Source organism: Panthera pardus, unplaced genomic scaffold (assembly GCF_024362965.1).
Source record: "Panthera pardus isolate Hobbes unplaced genomic scaffold, ASM2436296v1 HiC_scaffold_1, whole genome shotgun sequence".
Classification (NCBI taxonomy): domain Eukaryota; kingdom Metazoa; phylum Chordata; class Mammalia; order Carnivora; family Felidae; genus Panthera; species Panthera pardus.
The window spans coordinates 74,598,378-74,620,499 of NW_026526654.1; the positions used below are offsets into that span (position 1 = coordinate 74,598,378).

At 38.4% G+C, this 22,122-nt stretch overlaps 1 non-coding gene across 1 annotated transcript; it reads right to left on the reverse strand.

Moving 5' to 3' along the window:
• Positions 1–18,822: 18,822 nt before the first annotated feature.
• LOC128776614 (small nucleolar RNA SNORA52) lies at positions 18,823–18,957 on the reverse strand. The gene has a single exon (XR_008421783.1). It is a non-coding gene; the product is annotated as a small nucleolar RNA SNORA52 (small nucleolar RNA).
• Between the last annotated feature and the right edge of the window lie 3,165 nt (positions 18,958–22,122).

A 22,122-nucleotide genomic window follows, 5' to 3' on the forward strand; every position in this document is an offset into this window, starting at 1 on the left:
GTTTTCCAATACTCAGAAGGCCCAGGGAACAGGAGAGGTATTTGAGATGAAGGTAAAAATTCAGCTATATTTGCAGCACCTATCAAAAGCAGTAATAAAATAGAATTAATAATAATAATAGAAGTAAAATATTATAATATACAGCATTGTAATGAACTTTAGTGAATCATTACGTTGTCTCTGGGGAGATGTATACCTCAAATGTTTACAAACTAATGAAAGTACCTATATTTATCTTTTTTAATACCTGCACTGGAGAAATCTATGTTCAGAGGAGAGAGAATGATATTTTTTTTTGGAACTGTTTCACTCTGATTTGGGATTTTTGTTTTATTTTATCAGTTTTGATACTGAAAAGCTGTTTGGGGTGAGAAGGGCAAAGAATTAAGACTCAGAAAAAGCACCAGTGACAAACCACTCCAGCTTAAAAATTTTACCAGATCAATTTTATCCTTTCTTCTGAGAGCTGTCGGGTATCTAAATTTTATGAGGTCTGACTTTTCGATTCCCTTTTGCTTAACTGTGTTGTGTGTCCTTTTGGGCTCTGGAAGTGAAGTCTGAGATGAAGTTGAGTATACAGAATGCCCATTAGTGAGTGCTCTTTGTATGAACACCTATGAAAGGGAATGGAAGAACAGTGCAAACACTTGGTTGGAATTGATTTATTTGTGAGCATGGACACTCCTGGGGTCTCTAGAAATCTAAAGTAGAGGAGGAGTATCTTGTGAACTCATGTAGACAAGAGCTTAGGGTACCTGGGTGATAGTGTAATTTGACTTATTTGTGCCCAAATCCTGAAGAGAACGAGTGAAGAAAGATACAATGTTTGTTTTATCTTCAAAGTAACTTTTTAATCTAATCAAGTCTTGTGATTGCTACCATTCAATCCCAGCCACTAATGGTCCAAACCCCAGACTATTCCAGAAGCCCACTAGCTATGCTCGTTCCTTTCACTCCTGCTCCTCTGGAGTCTATTATCCAGATTGCAACAGAGTGACCCTCTTAAAATATAAACCATAAAAGGAGAGTACTCTCCTACCCCTCCATGGTTTCCCATCACACTGAAAATCTAAATCCTTAGCATCTTCCAACCTCATTTTCTAACATCCCTTCTCTGTCACTGTACTCCAGTTACAGTAGTCTCATTGATTGTAGCAGGTGGGCTGGGTTAGCACTCAGCACCCATTCCTACTTTCCTCTACTGTCCTTAGCACGGGTTTCACGACTGTCTAGAAGTAATAGTGGTAGTGATGGTTTTATCTCTGACTCCCAACAGGTTCTCATCTGTGACTACTCTTTGGCTCCCATTCATCAGTGGGATTATTTATTTGTTGATACCCTGTTGCATCCCCACTTGTGTATAATGAACATAACGGAGGCACATTGATTCATCTTTAAATTGTAGATCACTTAACCGTATGGAGAGATCACGGACTTTCAGCAGGATACAGCGACTACACGGGAATTTGGGTCATCTCCTTTGGGGAAGGGGGACAACTACGTTGTACGTGTGGGGAAAAAGTTGTGCATAAAAATTTGGCGAGCAGAGGTAAAGCATGGTCGAGAGAGCTAGCTGCCCACCAGAAATTTGTATTTGTCTTTCCACTGGGTGGAGTTGTTGCTGCTTACTGATTGCCCAGTCAGGTAGAGCATTTCAAAAATTTTGTCTAGCCAGGTCAAGCCAGTGACTGATTTTAACCAAGAAGATATGGGAGAAATAGAAATTACAGCATGCAGGTGCAAGTCCATATAAATCTCTACTTTAATACTCTTTCATGCTCGTTTTTACTTCTAACTGGTTAGCATGAAGATTACTTCAAGAATAACCCAAGCAGCGACCAACACAGAAGCTATTTGTTGAAGGGAGAAGAGCCTCTATCTCCCTGGATCTCTAAAGAACTCATGAAATAGGACCACTCCCCCCCCCCCCCCCGCCCCGCCTCAACCACCAGCTAATAAACCTGCCCAGTACTATTACAGGTGCAAAACTTAAACATCTATTTGTTGAAGCCACTCTACAGTTTTTAGTTAATTGGCCACTCTATCTATTGTTATAGTAGCAAACTATTAATAGCCTAACATCCCACAAATGATCAGCACTGCTCCAAGCTAATGCAACCCCCTGCCCCTAACAAGCTGGAATCTGACTACAGTTATCCCTTTCAGGAGAGTTGCATTGGGTATAGAAGCCCCTTTGGCAAGTCCAGACAAGATGTCTGGTTATCTCAAAGTATACCCAAGAAAATCACAGAAACTCAAAGCATGGTATATCAGTCCTGATCTTTAGGTAATCCCATTGTCCAACCTTAATTTATAGTCTGATTTCAATGAAAAAAGAAGAGAGACTCCTACTTTTATATATACTATGAAGGTGTTTATGGCCAACCTTGATCAATAACAAAATGAGTGGATGAATATTGTACATTTTATCTAACCAAAGGGTCCTTTTAGAAGCTTAGATTTTAGAGTTAGATGAAACTTTAGTGACCATATGGTTCGTTTCACAGTTAAAAATACTGAAGCCCAGAGGTAAAATAACTTTTTAAGGTCATTGAGCTAGTAATTACCACACTGTCTAACATTAGAAGCAATGTCCTGGAAAACTCTGCTGTAAATTGATCTCTGCAATGTTCCCTTATATTAATATCAACTTAGCAAAATAAGTTATCAAGAACTCTAAATGGCCCTAATAACAATGGGGTGGCTGGATCCCCGAACTCAATTCAGAGGATATCCTGGTCTGTGTCATCCAGGAAGATAAAGTTCTTGATATAGCTTTAGCAGTCCCAAGTAAACTATAATTCTAGTCCCTAACTCTTCAAATATTCATGTTTCATGGGATGTGATTTATTTACAAAAGCACCAGAGACCTAAATTGTTTAAAATCACTACACAAGGAAAACATAGATAGCAATGTGATCAAAATGTCCAGCACAGTGTTGGCATACAGTAAACATTCAATTTATATTGTTGTAATAACTGTTGAAGGAAAAACAAGGCCACAAAGCTTGATTCAGGAGCCTTGTAAGGGCATCCGAATGGCTCAGTTGGTTGAGCATCTGACTCTTGAGGGATCGAGCCTATCCTTCTTCCCGATCTCTCTCTCTCTCTCTCTGTTTCTCCTGCCACTCATGCACTCTCTCTCATGCTCTCTCTCTCTGTAAAAAAATTAAATTAAATTTAAAAATATATGCAGAGGGCTTGTAAATATAAGCTGATCTCAACTCTGTAAGAATACTGACCCATACACCCTTAAGACAAAGGGAATGCCATGAAGAGACAACCCTTCTCCAAGACAAAACAATACATATTTTTTTTCAAGTTAAGAAACATTAAAGGCCCTTTAGAAGGTTATTCATTTTGTGGGCTCACATTAAAACTCCTATAATCATGAGGAATGCATAAATCTCCACACCTAAAATTTTTATTTTCTCTTCTTTCGACAGTCCAGATTTCCCAAGGGAATTAAATTCTGCAAATTCACGAGAAAATTCTGAAAACAACCCCAAATGTGATTTGTTTTGCTGCTCAAAGTTTTCCATTTTCAGTTTTATTATTAGGTTTTCCAAATGCCTCGTGATTTCTTTCTGACATACTAACACTTTCGTAATCAAACCCACCAGCATATTTCTCACTTGGTGCCGCCGCTGTAAGCTGGGAGTGAAGTTAAACCCTGCATGAAGACTAATGTGCAGAGTTTCATGTGAGGGGCAAGGAGAGGGAGAGGATGACCAGATACCTTCACTGACATGATCATAAGTCCCTAAATAAACAGCGTGATCTCCCACTGCCACAAGCACACTCAAAAATTCAGAGAATACGGAGAAAGGCGGGATGTCCCTGAGGCCACTGTCTTGTATTTAGCGACTTCTTCACGCATGGGAAATTTAGATACATCCCCAAATGCTGACAATAATGGCAAGGTGGAAAGACATCCAAGAGGAGGCAGTTTGTTGGTTTCAGTGTGTAAGTCTGTAGAGTTAGCCCTTGGGTGGCTCTAAAGAAGAACGCACACAATCGAGGCAAAAATATACATGGCACTTTTGCTCACTTCTGTTTGCTGTTTGATATACGGTCAGGTCTTTGGCCTTGAAACTGTATTTTTCAATGCCTGTGAGCTGCATGTTTGGAAATCTCCAAAATATTTTTTTTTAATTTTTTTTTTAACGTTTATTTATTTTTGAGACAGAGAGAGACAGAGCATGAATGGGGGAGGGTCAGAGAGAGGGAGACACAGAATCGGAAGCAGGCTCCAGGCTCTGAGCCGTCAGCACAGAGCCCGACACGGGGCTCGAACCCACGGACCGTGAGATCACGACCTGAGCCGAAGTCGGACGCTTAACCGACCGAGCCACCCAGGCGCCCCCAAAATATTTTTAATCAGTTTTCTGAAAATCATTTTAGATAACCACATAAATCAAAATAAAGAACTGGCTTCACAGAAGTCCATGTCTATCAGACTTAGCCTCTGACGTATTCAAGGCTATCAGTTTTAATACTTGAGGAAACGTGGCTGGATTCCTTTTGGTTGTGAAGCAGAATATATAGTCAATACACAGTCTAATATACTCAAGAGCTAACAAGCAGAAAAAAGTTAAGCGAACTATACCATTGGTAGAATAATAAATGGTGAGCAACTCTTTCTCATTATTATTATTATTTTTGCCTTAACTGGAAAATACCACTGCTGTTCAGGGAAGAAGGGAAAGCTGTGTATATTTTACTTTTTAATTATACATGAAATATATAACTCTAGTAAAATTGCCAAAGTACTATGTTTTTGAAGTCTCATGAAAATCCTTCCTTTGTATTTATGACCTGACTAAAAAAAAATCTGTAACAACCTTCATGTTTAAAAAAAGGACGAAATCATAGAAATAGCTGACCTCAAACATTGATATCTTTCCTACTCCCTCCCTTTTTCTTTCTTTCTCCTTTTCTTTCTTTTTTCTCTTTCTTTCTTTCTTTCTTTCTTTCTTTCTTTCTTTCTCTTTTCTTTCCTTCCTTCCTTCCTTTCTTCCTTTCTTCCTTTTTCTGATTAGGAACCACTAGAATAAAGTGGGGTTATGTTTAGGCAAGCTTCAGTTAGGGAAATACATAAAATGTAAATCAGCAGCAGAGGGAGAATTACAGTTGCCAAATCTAGCAAAACTCCATTAAAAACCCTCTAAGTCTCTCTTTTCTCTCCTGAGGTGGTATTTATCAGAGCATGATCTCATCCTCTGTCTTCTTCCTCTGAGTTTCTTAAAACAGCACCTGGTTGCTGCCACGCTAGTTCTTATTTCCAAGACTGGGAATTTTCTTCCTCATATGGATTATTTCGGCCTTCTCTTTTGACTTTTTAAATTCAAAGGGTTGACCCATTCAGAAGCCCAGAACTGAGCAGGGAACAGCGCCCTTTTCAGAAGGCAAGGGCAGGCGAAGGCTATGTTTAGACCCCTACCCAGCTCCCACACATAGCTCCGCTTTGTAGCTTCTCACCATACAAGCAAAGACTTTGAAATTAGTCAGACAAGGGTCTAATCTTCTGCTGCTGCAATTGCCTAACTTGTTCAACTTAGGTTTTAGCTGTCTCTCTTTTAATTTATAAAATAGGTGGCAACAGATATAAAATTAAACAACTTCTAGCATATTTAAGTCACTCTAAATATTCTTTGTCCTCTTTGGTAACAAAAAGGCGGGCATTCTTCTCATCGATTTGCACTCTATTAAAAAATCTTACCAGGAATCCTGAAATAATCCTGAAATAATTATATGATTAACTACTATCCGTTTAATGACATAAGACAAGCCTACTTGAGCCCTCAAAGCAGCTTTTGAAATATTACTACATTCCGAAATTGAAGTTCATGAACTTTGTGTGAGAGTACGTAAGACACTATCTTGCTGAACCTCTATTTTTCGTCTCTCATGGGGTATGAGAGGGGTTGGCATTGGCTGGAGAAAGTAAAATTGCTTCCATAAAAGGTGGCATGCCCTGGAGTCAAACGATGAAGGAATCGGAAAAGCCGACGTTCTCATAAGAATTATTTTAAAACTCTCCCAGCTAGAATCCAGCAGATAATCTACAGCAGGCTGTGCTGGGCCATGTGTTATGTGGCAGTGGGGCAAAGACTGTCCCAGCCAGTCATGCGCTGGACCCAAGAACTGATTTGGGAGGTTTGTTAAACTTTTGGCAACCTGAGGGGCACCTGGGTGGCTCAGTCAGGTAAGCGTCCAACTTCAGCTCAGGTCACGATCTCATGGTTCATTGGTTCGAGCTCTGCGTGGGGCTCTGTGCTGACAGCTCAGAGCCTGGAACCTGCTTCGGATTCTGTGTCTCCATCTCTTTGTGTCCCCTCCACCCTTGCACTCTGTCTCTGTCTCTCTCTCAAAAATAAATAAACGTTAAAAAAAAAAAACCTTTGGTAACTCGAAATCAGTGATGGTGGGCGTATTTACACCAATAAAATAGGAATATGATACAAATCAGGGTTCTCACACTCCAGAACAGGTTTATCAGAACACCAGAAATCCCTCAAAAATCTTAGTCTTGTAGATGGTCCAACAGACTCAGATCAATTCAGTATAGCAAATGCTAAGATAAAGGACCCACTAGACAAGCATAGAGATAGGGTAAAATTTAATCCTGTTTTCCACTTTGATATCAATACCTATGTGTGCCTTAGTTGACATTCTTTGAAAAGCAAATGCTTCTGGAATTTTCTGTTATTCCATTTTAATCTGTGGTAAGCAGATCTGACATCAAACTAACACAGCAGCTGTGTTAAACTAAACGCCTTTTAAAAAATAAAATAAATTAAACCGTTTAAATAAATGGAAAATCTTTTATCATTCTCAGTGTTACTGCAAGGTATTACAATAACGAAGCTTGCTGTATGTATGCACACCTGAACTTACTACACCCAAATGCGGTTTGCCAAACGTGGGTGGCTCTCGAATTCTCTTCGTTGTTAACAGTACCATCCGCTATCAAAGTGGATTACCCATGCCTCCTTACATAGTCATCCCCTTCTCTTTTATCAGCAGAGAGCAATTCCAGCCACCCTCTTGAGTCCTAGGTCCCTCTTTTTGCCTTGCTTTTGAGCTAACTGTATTGGTGCAGAGGGAGGAGACCTACAAAGAAGGAACGGTAATGAGCGGGGCAGGAGAAAGGATGCCTTCCCTCTGCTGCATTTTTTGTGCCCAGATCCCCTCCTTGCTGTAGACTCTGCATTAACTTACAAAGATCGTGGTGAGAAGTGTGTTGAGAAGTATTCTGCAGGGAAGTTACAGGAAGGAGAGAGGAATTGTCTTCCAAGCCAGAGTCGCAAGTAAAAGTAACAGGTTCCTGCCATCTTTCTTCAGTGTCTTGAATGTAATGCGATGAGAAATTTGGTTACAGTGGGTATGATCTGGGGGCCTACCTCTTTCAAGCAGCTAATGAACTAGTTGGACTTAGTTGGCCAAAGAACCTTACCACTATATACGTTTCTACTAAATGCGAAGAGGTTGTTTGAATAAGGAATCAGTGTTTTTATGTAGGAGACTAGCTCAAGCCATTTGGGGATTCTTTTTTCTACAGTTATTCCAAAAAACTATGCTCTTTCTCACAGTGTATTTACAGTGTCTCTTTTGGATTGTCTCCTGGGTCTGTCATAACTTTCATAAGAAGATTAGCTTCATTATTTCATTCACACCTCATTTTTTAAACACACTCGTGCATACACAAGTTGTATTAACCAGCTTCTTCACTCATTATTTGCTTATCTTTTACTCTTTGTGATAAGTGTTTGCCCTCTCAAAGAGTAAAAACTTTCCATTGTTTAGCATTATGCATTTTAAGGGCAAGGATGATTAGTTACTTCATTTTGGTATCTACAACGTTTAATATTTACTGTGCTTAATAATACATGTCAGAGGAAGGAAAGAAAGAAGGAAGGAAGGAAGGAAGGAAGGAAGGAAGGAAGAAGGAGAGAAGGAAGAAGGAAAGAGACATAGGTTATGAAATTTTTAATAAAAAAGGAATGAGAGTTGAGTGCCATTCCCATTCTAACTTATCATGCAAAACACGTAAGGTAGTATTTTTAAAATCCTAAATTCTACTTCAAACCCATCAAAATAGTGTCTCCAACAAGTGAAGATTGGAAAACTTAATATTTCAAAGTCTCTCCGGGTGATTCTGATACCAGATATTTTGGGAACCAGCACTGTTTTAATCAATGCTGACATCATTGTCTTAAGCATATACATACATCACCTAAAACAGTTGTTGATTCAACAAGAAAGACCTTCTTTCTGGGCTCCAGGGATGAACAAGGCAAAGCCCCAGATGTCAAGGAGTTACATTTTGTTGAGGGGGTATTTAAAATAAGGTAGTTGGAAAAGGCCATTTTGAGATGACATTTAAGTATATACTCGAATGAAATTACTAAATCATCCATCAATCAATATAATTAACAATGTCCTAATTCTTGTAGGGTAAAATGGCTTGCATGAAAGAGTTTTACAAAACATGTTCTATTGAGGATATAGTTTTGCTGTCATGATATGTTTTTGAAAACTGCATGAACCATTTTATTCTACCAGAAGAGATTTGATTTATTTCAGATAAACATGTATTCAGTGACAAGGCCACTTTTAAAGCAAAGATTATTTTTAAAAGCCTATCAAAAAATGAAAACTACAAGTCCCTAGACTTTCAACTATGTTTCTATGACTAAAATGATAAAACAAAAATAGCTCAAGCTCTAAAATTATATTGTATGAAATTATGGATGCACAAGAATCAGTTTCCTCTGAGCTTTGATAATTACATTTTAAATAGAGTACTGACATGCTGTAATTATAATATTAAAATGCTAAGATAATCAAATGCTCAAAAGGGGTATTCTGAGCTTCTAAAAGATTTTGTAAATGTCATTAAAATTTCTACTGTATTTCAATTACATCACAGGAAGACTATTATTATGTGTATGTTTCAGTTCACATCTAACTGGCAATCTTTTTGACACAGATAAAATTATTGCTTTTGTATCTTTTTAATAACATTGATTAAAAAAACTTTTTACTCTACGCAGTGCACTTAATTTTTCCTGGCAGCAGAAACAAACAAACAAAACAAGATCCTTTACTTTCACTATTTCTTCTTTCCTCCCATTTCAGAGTTATCTCCCCTCTTTTCCAAAGCCAATCAAATCCTCCTGCTTTGTTCATATCCTTCTCCTCTCCTACACTCTCCGAGATATCACTCCATTAAGTGCCTCTTTCTCTTGCAGTTTTGGCTTCTTTTAAATTGGATATCTTCTAATACATAGTATCTTGGAGCACCTGAGTGACTCAGTCAGTTAAGCATCCAACTCTTGATTTTGGCTCAGGTAAGGATCTCACAGTCGGTGAGTTCGAGCCCCACCGAGAGCTCTGTGCTGATAGTGCAGAGCCTGCTTGGGATTCTCTCTTTCCCTCTTTCTCTGTTCCTTCCCCACTTGTGCTCTCTCTTGTTCTCTCTCAAAATAAATAAAGAAAGAAAAACTTAATAAAGTGCATAGTAGCTCCATATTAAAATTATAAGTAAACTAAGAATATGACATTGTTAAGGATCCTGCAGCTGTTAGAATTATCATCACCTCTCTGTTCATCATGTCATCAAGTTTTTTGGAAAGACCGACTGCATCCTGTGCTCAGTATTGTGTGTCTCTCATTCTCTCTTCAGTCTTGTTTCTATCCCCTTTACTCCACCAAATGATTGTCTTATAGGTCACCAGTGCCCTGAGCCACTAGGAACCCATGGGTCTTGTCTATGTTTTGACCTTAATAACACCTTTTTCTTCAAATTTCCTTCCCTAAGGTAGCAAATACATTCCTTGCTTCGTTTCCCACCCCTCTGCTCCATCTCGATCTTTACTGTTCTCTCTTCACCAATCATAAATTCCTTTTCTTCATCCATTTTAATATAGCTTTCCCCAATGTTCTAGTATCAGCTTCTCTGAACTCTCTTATTGATTGATTCCATTTACTACTTTCATTAATTCAGATTTAAAGTGCTCATTACTATTATTAAAGTTTTATCACTATCATTTAATGATACATATGTTTCTTGCCCTCAGGGATAGCTAAGTATGTATGGACATGGGAGTTAGAACAGACAGGGATATAGCTTATGGTTTGCAATGCTGTGCCATAAGTGTATTACTGTCTTCGAGGAAAAATATAATGATGGTACCAAGGGAGAAATGGCGAAAGATCCTTCTGTCAATGAGACTTGCCAAATGAGGTCACTGTTGATCCGGACCATGAAGAAAAAATACAGCACTTGTCAAGATAGATGAAGAAAAAGTGATCATTCCTGGCAGAAGGAATAATGTATATGAAAATTTAAACTATGAATTCTGTGATAATAATATTTCACTTTACTTTTCTAGTCCTATTTCTTCCCTAGGCTTCCCAGTTGCCTTTCTGCAATCTGATAGACATCTCCAACAAGAGAGCTAGGCAGGTTTTCAAAATGAACACTTTCTCTGCCCTCTCTCCTACCTTCTTCTCTACATCTGCTTTCAGTTACTGACAAGCTCGGTCTCTCAATCATCTAGTAATTTTTGGACATAGCTTGAACTCCATCTCACCCTCTCTCTACAATGAGTTATCCATTATTATGAAATTTTCATCTTCATGTTTTGTCCATCTATTCATTCCTTTCCTTTCCTTTCAAACTACATGTATCTGTTCACTTGTTCATTTACTTAGAGAGTACTTACAGAATGTCTTCTTTGGTACTCCTAAGGTAGCTTTCTAGAATTACAGTGAGGAACCAACCGAGAAAATTGCCTGCTGTCATGACTTTTCATTTCATAATAATCAAGGGAACAAATACAGGTATGGGTACATGCTGGGCAGAAATATCACTTCTTAAGTACATTTTTCTTAGATAGGTTGACCAGAGAAAGCAAAGTGACAAGAACAGAAGGAGGAACACCATGGAAGTTGATTTATGACATGTAGGCTAGTAAGCATCTTTAAGTATGTATCTATGTGTGCCTAGCAGCACTGTACAAGGCTCTGAGTATGCCATCGTGAGAAGGATACATAAAGAAATCGTGGAGCTATCACAAATGGTGACTATGTTGTTTCTCCCCGTTATTCCTCTTTGATATTCTCCCACCCGTGTCAACTTTCTTTCCCAAGAAAGAAGTCTTGATGTGTAGCAGATGCTGAAAATGTAGAGGAAATTTACACACTCACTTTAAACAGCAGAGGATTTGATAAATATATAGTTCCTTTGATTATCTATGGATAAAATGCAAGATGAAAATATGTCATTGTTAGATAGGAACATTAATGTCATAGACGTTCATTACTTTTTTTTCAACCAAAGAATCAAAGTCCCAGAAGACCAGTCTAGCTTGCAAAATGCTGAGAAAATATTTCATTACATGAATTCTGACAAGTGATCCCACAAAAATAGCATTGACCATAAACTTTACAAAAAGTTTTTTGGAAAACAAAGTACATTTTATGAAAATTTATATAAAGAAAATAAACCCCTTCTCCATATGTGAAATCTTGGATAATTCCTTCCCACGTCAATTTCTTCCTCTCTCCATACTAATCCACCCATTTTGTAATGCAGAGCAGAACCATTCGTAGAAAAGATGGAAAGAGTGAATGTGTGGCATTCCTCTTAACTTTAGACCTCATTTTTTCTTTAAAGCTTTATCCAATCTTCTTCTTCTTCTTCTTCTTTTTTCTTATTATTTTAGAGTCTTGGCATTTGGGACCTAGACAACTAATCTGAATAAGTTCTACAGACAAAGGAATTTCTGACACCTTGACAACAAATATGGGAGGTTTGAGCCACTAGTTTTCTTGAATATTAATTGCCCATGTGCAAGACAAATGTCAAACTTGCATACATTTCATGCAAAGACTGTGGTAAAAGAGCTGAACTCTAGCTATGGAATCATACTGTAATCATAAAAAAAGCCTTTAAAACGTTCATAAGGAAACGCAAGTTATTTTTGAAAGGTATGGGTAAAATACACAAAATGTTGAGGCCTTTAAGAGGATTTAAGGAGTGAAATGACAGGAGGTCAGACTCAGTCAGGTGTGGAATATCCAAGAGCTTTAAAGCTTCTGCTTTAAGAAAAGAACAAATACAACTCATCCCAATTCCATTTGAGCATCCTCCTTTTAAAGTTGCCCCAGCAGAGAGCCACTTTTTATCTGGCCAGGAGCCTGAAGAAAATCATCAGGGTCTGCTAGGAGGCTTGCACCTCAGGGCCCACTTTGCTCCCCTTGTCCTCCAGACTGTTACCCCCTGTGTCCACACCTGAAGAAGGAGGGGCACCTTTGACACTTTGCTATAGATATATAGATATAAATATATCGATATTATAATTCCTATAATATCTAGCTGATGCCCTTATGCATGAGGTTAAGAAGCCCAGCCCAAGTGTGTTTCAGAACCACTCTTACCCGAGGATCCCAGTTCCCATCTGTCTGGAGCGGATTACAAATATTCTTATCTGGACATCTGAGAGGGCAGAATCCATAGTGGCCAAATAAACAACCATACGTTTTAATCCAGAATTGAAATGGTCACTACAGATTACATGGGCCAAGTCCTTATTTTGTAAATGAGACAACGGAGGCCTAAAGTAGTAAATGATTCATTCTATACCATATAGTCAGTAAATCACATTTTAGAATTCGACCCTTTAGAGCCTGTTCCACTGCATCACACTGTCTGCCACATTTTTCCTGTAAACAAACTATCAGAGCAGATTCATTTCTGAAATAAAACCCTTCCGCTGGCAACATTTTAAGGAACGTGAAAACATTTCAATAATCCAACACCACTAAAGCCCTCTGTATCATCGCCTTATTTACACAAGAGCAGTGGCCAATAAAGAACAATCCCTTGCTGCTGTACTTTATTTGTAACTCGACTAGAACATTTATCACGCTGTATGTAATAATCTTTCTATTTTCCCACACTTGGCTGCTAGTTTAGCAAGGGCGGGTCTTATTAATTCATAAATCCTTAATGCCTAACACAACAGCAGGTGCATATGTGACATTCATACATGTGTGGTGCATAAATGAATGGATGGTTACCTATACGAAGGCATGAAAAGTCTGAGAAACAAAAGTGTGTATGGCGATAGACCCATGTTACGAGGAGCAGTCAAAGCTAGTCGTACGTACTTGCATTTGATGCACCGAGATACAGTCAATGAGGTTTTGAAATAATGCGGAGACTTGAAGAAAGCAGTGCTTGAGAACAAATCTGGCAGTCGTTTGCAAAGTAGTTGAGAAGATGTCGTGTCAGGAAGGCTACGCGGCTCAAACTCTTCTAGAATACATGCAGTCTGGAGAGGGGGATTAGAAAGACACAAAATAATCAGGTCTAAAAATGCTGCGGTTGCACAGTACATGAAAATGTCAAAGTACTAAGAACCATTTTTTGACTCACATCTTTCAAAACACAACTCAGAAATCACTTCCTCACGGGAAGCAATCTGTGGTCTCAGGCAGCGTGGCTCCACTGGTATCCCAGAAATCAGTTCCAGCTATGCCTAGCACCTCAGCCCTCAGATCCCTGGAACAGCCAAGGGGAGACAGAGACCTATGACCAGTTACTTCGGGCTGCAAGGAGCCTTGGCCGTTTACTCCTATGCGCTATACAAATAACCTCATTTCTATGAGCGCATGACATGAAAAATTTCAACAGCACTATTATTTTCCACTATGTTGTCTTTTAACTTCTGATGTAATTAATTATTTGACAAGCACCACTTTAGGCAAGGGATGAAATGGATTTGAAAAGATTACCTCTGCCTGTAATTCCAATAAACTTCAGTCTTCAGTGGCTCAAGTTCTTACAGTCAGAATTAGATACAACTTGATGCTCGAGAAAGCCAAACCAGCCTCCTTGGCTGTTCGAACACTTCATCAGAATTTGTCTGCCCTGAGAATTTCCCTTTTCAGTTATGGAATTTACATATAAAATGATGCTTTGAAATATAAGAGGGTATATTATAATGTTTGCTCATTACTTCCTTATGTTGTGGCTTTGTAAATTTTAGAACAGTTTTAGAACAGTATTTAGTATTACATATAAAAACTTCATAAATAAACATACATATACAAAAATAGAGAGGTCCTGAAAAGTTTTTACTGCTGAAATATGCAATCAAGATTTTGAGGACTGTTGACTGGCATTCTTTCTCCCGTAGATACTGTGTGAGTTTTCCCAAGGAGTTCCCTGGAGATAAAAGATAAAACTGACCAGAAATGGCTCAGATGGAAGCAGATACAAATTGTATTTTGCTTTTTTAATCCAGTGAGTTCACATCTGCAAATGACTACTCTCATTTACCAAAGATAATACTTTCACCCAATGCTATGCATTTACTGTCTATACTAATACTATGTACCCTCATTTATTGAATACACAATTTTTACCACGTACAGATATTACACCGTTAATTTGGGAGTGTCTATTTCATTTGGACCCTTGATGTTTCCAGCTTGCTTTTAAATCTCCAATTTTTTTTTTTTTCTCATTGGTGCCAGAGACGTTATGACTGCAATTTCCTCTTTTTGTGCTGTCTTATTATTTGCTATATAATTTTCTAACTTTTGTCAGCACTAACCATATAGAAGAAACTGCTGAGTGCTTTGCATCCAACGTCTCACTCAGTTCTCCCACCGCACATGGCGTACTATAACGTGCTGTTGCTTATCCACATTTTACAGAGAAAGGGAACTGAGGCTGGAGAGGTTTCCTGATCGCCCAGAGTCACACAATTAGCAAGTGGCAGAGTAGAGAAAAAAACAAAGTCTTTGAACTATACAAATATTTGACCATAAAACCCTTGGTTTTTTTTGTTAAATTTTTTTTTTAACGTTTATTTATTTTTGAGACAGAGAGAGACAGAGCATGAACGGGGGAGGGTCAGAGAGAGGGAGACACAGAATGTGAAACAGGCTCCAGGCTCTGAGCTGTCAGCACAGAGCCCGACGTGGGGCTCGAACTCACAGACCGTGAGATCATGACCTTTGCCGAAGTCAGCCGCCCAACCGACTGAGCCACCCAGGTGCCCCTATAAAACCCTTGTTTGAATGGTATAAATATTACTGTGAACCACCTTAATTCTCCTAGAAGCGTTGAGAATTTAATATAGTGGGTGATGGAAATCGCAAAAAGGAAAATGTTGGGGACGTTTTGCCAAATTAGGAGACAGGTAGTTTATATTGGGTTAAAGACAAAGAGAGATTGCTCAATCAAGGCCTGTGGCGCAATATGGACAAATAATCGGAAGGCCGAAGGGGAACCAATACTAGTAATTGCTAGTTGTAAAGCACACAAATTGCAAAAAACATTCATGATAATATTTCACAAGTTGTTTTGCTTTTTAGCAACTATTAACACTAGCCCATCTTCTGGAATATTTGGGGATTGATGTGACTTCATTAATCCATTAGTATGGATAATGTTCCCTGAGCTTATAGCATGTGCCATGACTGTGCTAAAAGATGTAGCCTTGGCTGGGCGCTTGGGTGGCTCAGTCTGTTAAGCGTCCAACTTTGACTCAGGTCATGATCTCACAGTTCTTGAATTCGAGCCCCACGTCGGGCTCTGTGCTGATATCTCAGAGCCTGGAGTCTGCTTCAGATTCTGTTTCTCCCTCTCTCTCTGCTCCTTCCCTGCTCATGCTCTGTCTCTGTCTTTCAAAATATAAATAAATGTAAAAAAAAAAAAAAGATGCAGCCTTGGTGTAAACAATGTAAGTATATTACAAAATGCAGTGAGGAAAATGTTGTGAGGATTAGATTTATGTGGACTTGATATATGAGCAAGGAATAGAAATGGAGGCTATTTATGATCGTGTAAGACCACATAAACATTGGAAGATGTACACTTGAGCAGAATATTCAGCCAATAAAATAAAACTTGATTTTACTTCCTTCTCAATACCGCAGAAAACCAGCAGTCTTCCCAGTTCTCAGTAATCATTGAAATGTTAACTAGAGAGTACAAGACTATATACTTTAATTTTTTTAAATGTGAATGGGGAAAGAGGTCACGAATGGACCAAGATTGGGATGAATTTCAGGAAGACAGAAGGCTACTGTGGTATGATTTATACATTATAGTAGTGGAGAAAGTAACGATCATAACTTGGAGAGAAGTCATGAGTGGAGATTGGAGCCATGTTTTGTAGGCTGGCGCTTAGATTCAACAAGTATGAAGAGCCAAGGTTGGGAGTAAGGCAGAAATGGGAACTGATTGAACGAATTATCTTTCACAACCTTTAAACATTCCCCAAACCAACAAATATACCATGTACAAGATATAAATTTTTATTTTTGGTCTAAAGTTAAGAAATTCTCTTCAGAACCACAGTGACCTTTTGGAATTGGATAAAACTTTCAGAGTCGGTTTTGGTACCTCAGGATAGGATGTCCCTCCCCCGCCCCCCTTCTGGCTCTGGTGGTGGTACAGAAGTACTGTCTGATGGATGTTCTTTCCTGTCGTCATGCTTAGAGCTTGTAATATATGTTCTCATTCGGGGCAGAAGAGGCCAGGAATTCTGGGCCAGGGTCATGGGGGGTGCAGAGAGGGCAGGGAGAGAACGCAGCCATGGAATCTACATTTCAGTGTTTCCAAAGATGTGAGAAAAATCTTCAACATGAACAAATATGACTAAGAGCTAGTCAATCAAAACATATGGCCCTATAACAAAGAATAATAATTTCAGAAGAAAATAAAACTTTAAGAAAATCTTAATTAGTCTTTCACTACAGATTCAAGATCTTGCACTAACATAAAAACAACTTACATTGAAAAAGGAGAAATGTAGGGACTTTATGGAACTGAATTTAGAACTTTTTAAGAACATGGTTTACAAAAGAAACATAAAAACAATTTGAGAAAAAAAAATGAAAGTCAAAAGGCACCAGTCCAGGAGGGCCAGCACCTCTCTGTTAGTAGTTCCTGAGGAAGGGGAGAAAGAAATTATGGGGAACTTCACGGTAGACCAAAATTTCCCAAAGCTAATAAAAATGACTCTTTAGATTAAAAGGAATCATGAAATTAAATTAAGTTAAATTAAATTAAATTATTAAATTAAAAAAACAGTCCATGCATGCTGTTACTGGTGAAATTTCAAAATACTACAGATATTGTCATTTATTTACCCAATAGATAGTCTGTTCCTTTTTACTCAGAGGAATCTGAATTATTGAGAAAATTACATAAGGCAAGGTCCATACTCTCCCAATGACAGGAGACAAGCATACACTGTCTACTTGATCAGTGACCAAGTAAAGATGCTTGCCAATTGTGGCCAATGGACTGAAGGGGGGAAGGTGGCTAAGGGGGATTTTGAGAAAGGGAATGTCTTTCTGATTAAGAGAAAGAGAGAGACAGGAGGAGAAGGAGAGAGAGGAAGACTAAGAAATGGAAGAAGACGACAGAAAAAAAAAAGAGAGAAGGAGCAGGAAGAGGAAGAAGAGGAGGAGGAGAAGTTCATGCTTTCTTGTGTTGTCAGGAGGTCATGATGCTTAAGGTTGCTGCAGTGAACCGAGAACCGTAAGGTTAGACCTAGAGGTCTCAGAAACACTAGCTGAGAACCTTCAAATCAGAAGCTCCCGTCTTCATATTTTGTTTTACGTGAAAAATACAAACACCTTTTTTATGTGAATTTAACCCCAAAATAGCCTAAATGAACAAGTTCAACCAAGGCTTATGAGAAGCTCCAAAAGTTTTGGGAGTGTATCTCCCAAAGGATTTAGAGTGAGACGGACATGAAGCTTCTTTTCAGGATCACTGGATACTCAATGACAGTAAAATAACATCCCCAAAGCTTTGAGCTACATGGCTGTGAAACTGAGGATCTATAGCTTTGCTAAACCATTAAGTGTGAAGGTATTCAAACTTTTTTATCTCCTACATCATTCTTGACATAATTACATGAGAACATATATTGGCAAAATGAAAAAGAAATCTAACGCGTGAAGATGCCGAATCTAAAATGATTGGAGAGGGGCATGAAAGAGACAGGGGAAACAAAATCCCTATATGACAGCTACACGGCAGTCATGAAAAGCAGTCTGCAAAAAACTGACATTTTCAGAAGGAGCTGCATGATCCTAGCGGTGTAATAAAAACAAAAACAAAAACAAAAAACAAAACATGTATTTCTTCTTTCATGAGATTAAAATAAGACATTAGAAATTCCAGGAATAACAAAAATATACCAAAAAAATCCTGATCCAAGTAAGAAGCAATGTGGCATGATTTCTATTGAATAATGAAGTTGAAGAAAATGTATATCGTTCAACCTTGGTGCTTTTAAGATTCTCCTTTGGATGACACAGAAGCTATTACCTGGCTCTTCAGTGGATTCTGTGGTATGATATTTTCGAAATTGTCTTTTTTGGTTTCCATTTTTCAGAATAAGCCTACGGAATCCATGGTTTCCCAAACTTAGAGCTACTAACATTTGGGCCCAATAATTCTTTGCTGTGGTGGACAGTCCTATTCATGGTCCGATATTTAGCAGCATCCCTGGCCTCTACCCAATGGATGCCCTTGGGACACCATTCACATGTCTCATTCATTGCCAAATGTCCCTTCACAAGGGAGATGGCAAATATGCTCCTGGTTGTGAAAGTACTTTTTAAAAACCTAAAAAAACTATATAAATGTTATAAACTTTGAGTTCATGACATTGGGAGTACAGGTGTGAAAAGTTGAGCGATGGTGTGTCGAGAAAGAAGAGGTAGATGGAAGTAGAAAATCATTTCTTCTCTCCCATCCCCACCCCCACCCCCACTGAGTGACGAGATGCCACCCTGACACAAACCTACTGAAGATTCACTCACTTCTCTGGGTGAAGCTTCTAGAGCACGCCGGTCCACAGGCGAAGCCCTGCAGACTGCAGGCTAACCGGCAGGGATTAGGATGGACCACATTTCTTCTTTTACAGGAGGAAGCTGAGATACTATCTAAAGTTCTTGAATCACTTTAAGTATTCAGGTTATTTAAAAATTTATACATAATAATCAAGAGACTATGCATATTTATTTTTCTAAGCTTATTTATTTATTTTGAGAGAGAGAGAGAGCACAGGAAAGGGGCAGAGAGAGAGGGAGAGAGATTATCGCAAGCAGGTTCCGTGCATCCTGAGGCAGGGCTCAATCCCCTGAACCGCGAGATCATGACCTGAGCCAAAATCAAAAGTTGAATGCTTAACCGACTGAGCCACCCAGGCGCCCCAAGATTATGTATATTTTAAAAAGACATTGGGAGAAGAGATGCCTGTAGGGGATCATGTGAATATTTTTCACACTAAATAATAAAGACAGCTAAAGAATTATAAATCAAGAATTAGTGGTTTAAATACGTTACTTGGGGCTATTGGGTTTACAATCAAGAGTACTAAAATAGAAATAGTCAAAGAAGTTTTCTCTAAGGGAGAAAAGCTGTAACTTTGCATTTTAGCTCTATGTTTGTGTTCACATGTTACTTGATTATAATTTGAAATATCTCTTAAACAATGGATTTCATTTACCTTTAAGTCTGTCTCAGTAGTTACCTTATTTAAATGCCCGTTGGGGTCATTAAGTTTGTACTGCGAAGAGAGTTCTAATAGCAATGAAAAAAGAGTACTTTAGTCAATCTATAACAATTTTTTCTTTCCAAACAACTTGGCCCAATTTTTGTAACCTTGGGTGCTGAATGAATACTTATTAAACGTTGCAATTGAATTTGTTGCGTTTAATGGGAGACCCCTTCTTTACTCACTTAGCCCGGCTTGACTTCCTGCCACCCGCACTCCAGAAGTCAGTGAGATAACCAATGCTCAGGCACTTAAGAAGTCTTAGCAAACCGCTAACCCTCAGTTAGCCCTCAAATTAAGGGTGAGCAATTCAACTCAGAGTGGACAGCGTCTGAGAGCCCACTGAAGGGGATGTAGCAATAATCCTTGCAGTTATTCTCTAATCTTTGCTGGCAGAGGCTTTAAAGATCATTCAGAGAGTTCATTATGCAAATGGAACTGTCTGCATCTACTGACAATGAGGCTGAACTGGACAGACCCCGGGCATAAATATCTACTGGGTATACTCTCCCACATGCAAGGAGACACTAGGACACATCATCTTTGATCTGGATATATTTATCCTGCAATTAATAAAGGGCAAGAAAGTTCATCTTGAAGGTGAGTCACAGATAACTTAGAAAATTGGACAGAATCAAAAAGCCGTGAGTCTTCTTTATTATATCCAGTCTTTAATGAACGTTGGAACTTTTCTGAAGTTCTGAAATACTGTTCTCTATGAAACATACACACACACAATTAGTACACAAACACACACACATACACATCCAAACTCGTCAAACACTCAATTCAATGATATACATATATTTGTACATATATTTGAGTTAATATATATGCATATGTATATGTGCTATATATGTATAAATGAGAAGGGTGTGTGTGTGTGTGTGTGTGTATGTGAGTGTGTACCCAGAGAGAGAGAAAGAGTGAGAACACAGCACCCAGCAGCTTTGTGATGTGGGGCAAGTTACTTAAAGATGTAATTTTCCTCATTATACAATGAAACTGATTAAAATGCCATCCTTAAAGGGTTGATCATAATGTTCTTGAAGGACTTGCATTAGATGATTCAGTGTAACGTTAAGATTTTTTTCTTAGACTTCCTAAAAAAATTTTAAAGGGTTCATTCTTTTACTTCGGGCACTACTTTGAGATACTTGAAATGTCACTTGATTAAGAAATCTGCAATCACTTTACAAGTTCTCTGAATATAATTTTGTGGGAACAAAATTTTGTGTGAACAGAGGCACATTGAGCTGGGCCCTACCACCCTTAAAGCCATGCAACATCACCACTGTATGCCCAGTCCCCGCGGGTTCAGCAGCCTTACGTCACGGTCAGCAGTAGTTACTAAAGATCTTACTTGTGCCAAGAAAGATTCAGCGGGACTCTCTGCAAGACTGCCTGGAACCTTTCCATTCTTCATGTTACCTTAGCTTGAGAGATAAAGAGGAAGACATAAATTAAATGTTAATTAAAACGAGATGGGGGTTGCCTGGGCGGCGCAGTTGGTTAAGCGTCCAGCTTCAGCTCAGGTCATGATCTCACAGTCCGTGAGTTCGAGCCCTGCATCGGGCTCTGTGCTGACAGCTCGGAGCCTGGAGCCTGCTTCGGATTCTGTGTCTCCCTCTCTCTCTGTCCCTCCCCCGCTCATGCTCTGTCTCTATTTCTCTCTCTAAAAATAAGCATTAAAAAAAATTAAAAACTAAAACGGGATGACCAAAACAAAACAAAAAACAAAAAACCCCGAGATGATGTTGGTGTTCGTTAATTCGAATTGGCAAATAAATATTTGCCATAAAAAATACATATTTACTTTACAATAATAGTTGGCTGACATGGTAAAACTTGTGGCCTGCATTGTTGGTGGTAGTATAAACTGATCAATATATCTGAAATGCAGCGGCAAGTTATTGAAAGACTTACATATGCTCATTCACTTTGATAGTGCATTGACACTTTCAGGAATTTATCTTAGAAAAATAAATTATGTATTAGAGAGTTGTGTACCAATAGTCATAATATTGTTTTAAAATTTTCACGTAAATGCCTTTAATTGCAGTAAAAGGCTAAGTAAATCATAATATGCCATAAATATAATGACGAAATATATATATGCATATGATACATATATACATATATATATAATGTGGGAAAGTTTTATTGTATAATGTAAGTAAAAGAAAAGGACATAGAAATACTAATTCTCATATCCCGTCATCTCACACACACACACACACACACACACACACACGCACATATGGGAAGATAGAAATCGGCTTTAAATATTAATGGTAGATTAATGGCTGTTTTTATTTTCTCATGTTCACTCTTTTTTCCATGTATTATACAATGAACATATATCACTTTTGCAATCAGAAAAATAACATTATTCTATAAAATAACCATTTAAAACCTAATGCCATTCTGCAGTGTTTTGTTTTTGTTTGCTTATTTCCAACATGAAATATCCTTTTAAGCAGAATGAAACGGGAAATGTTTGCTTTGAGCTGAG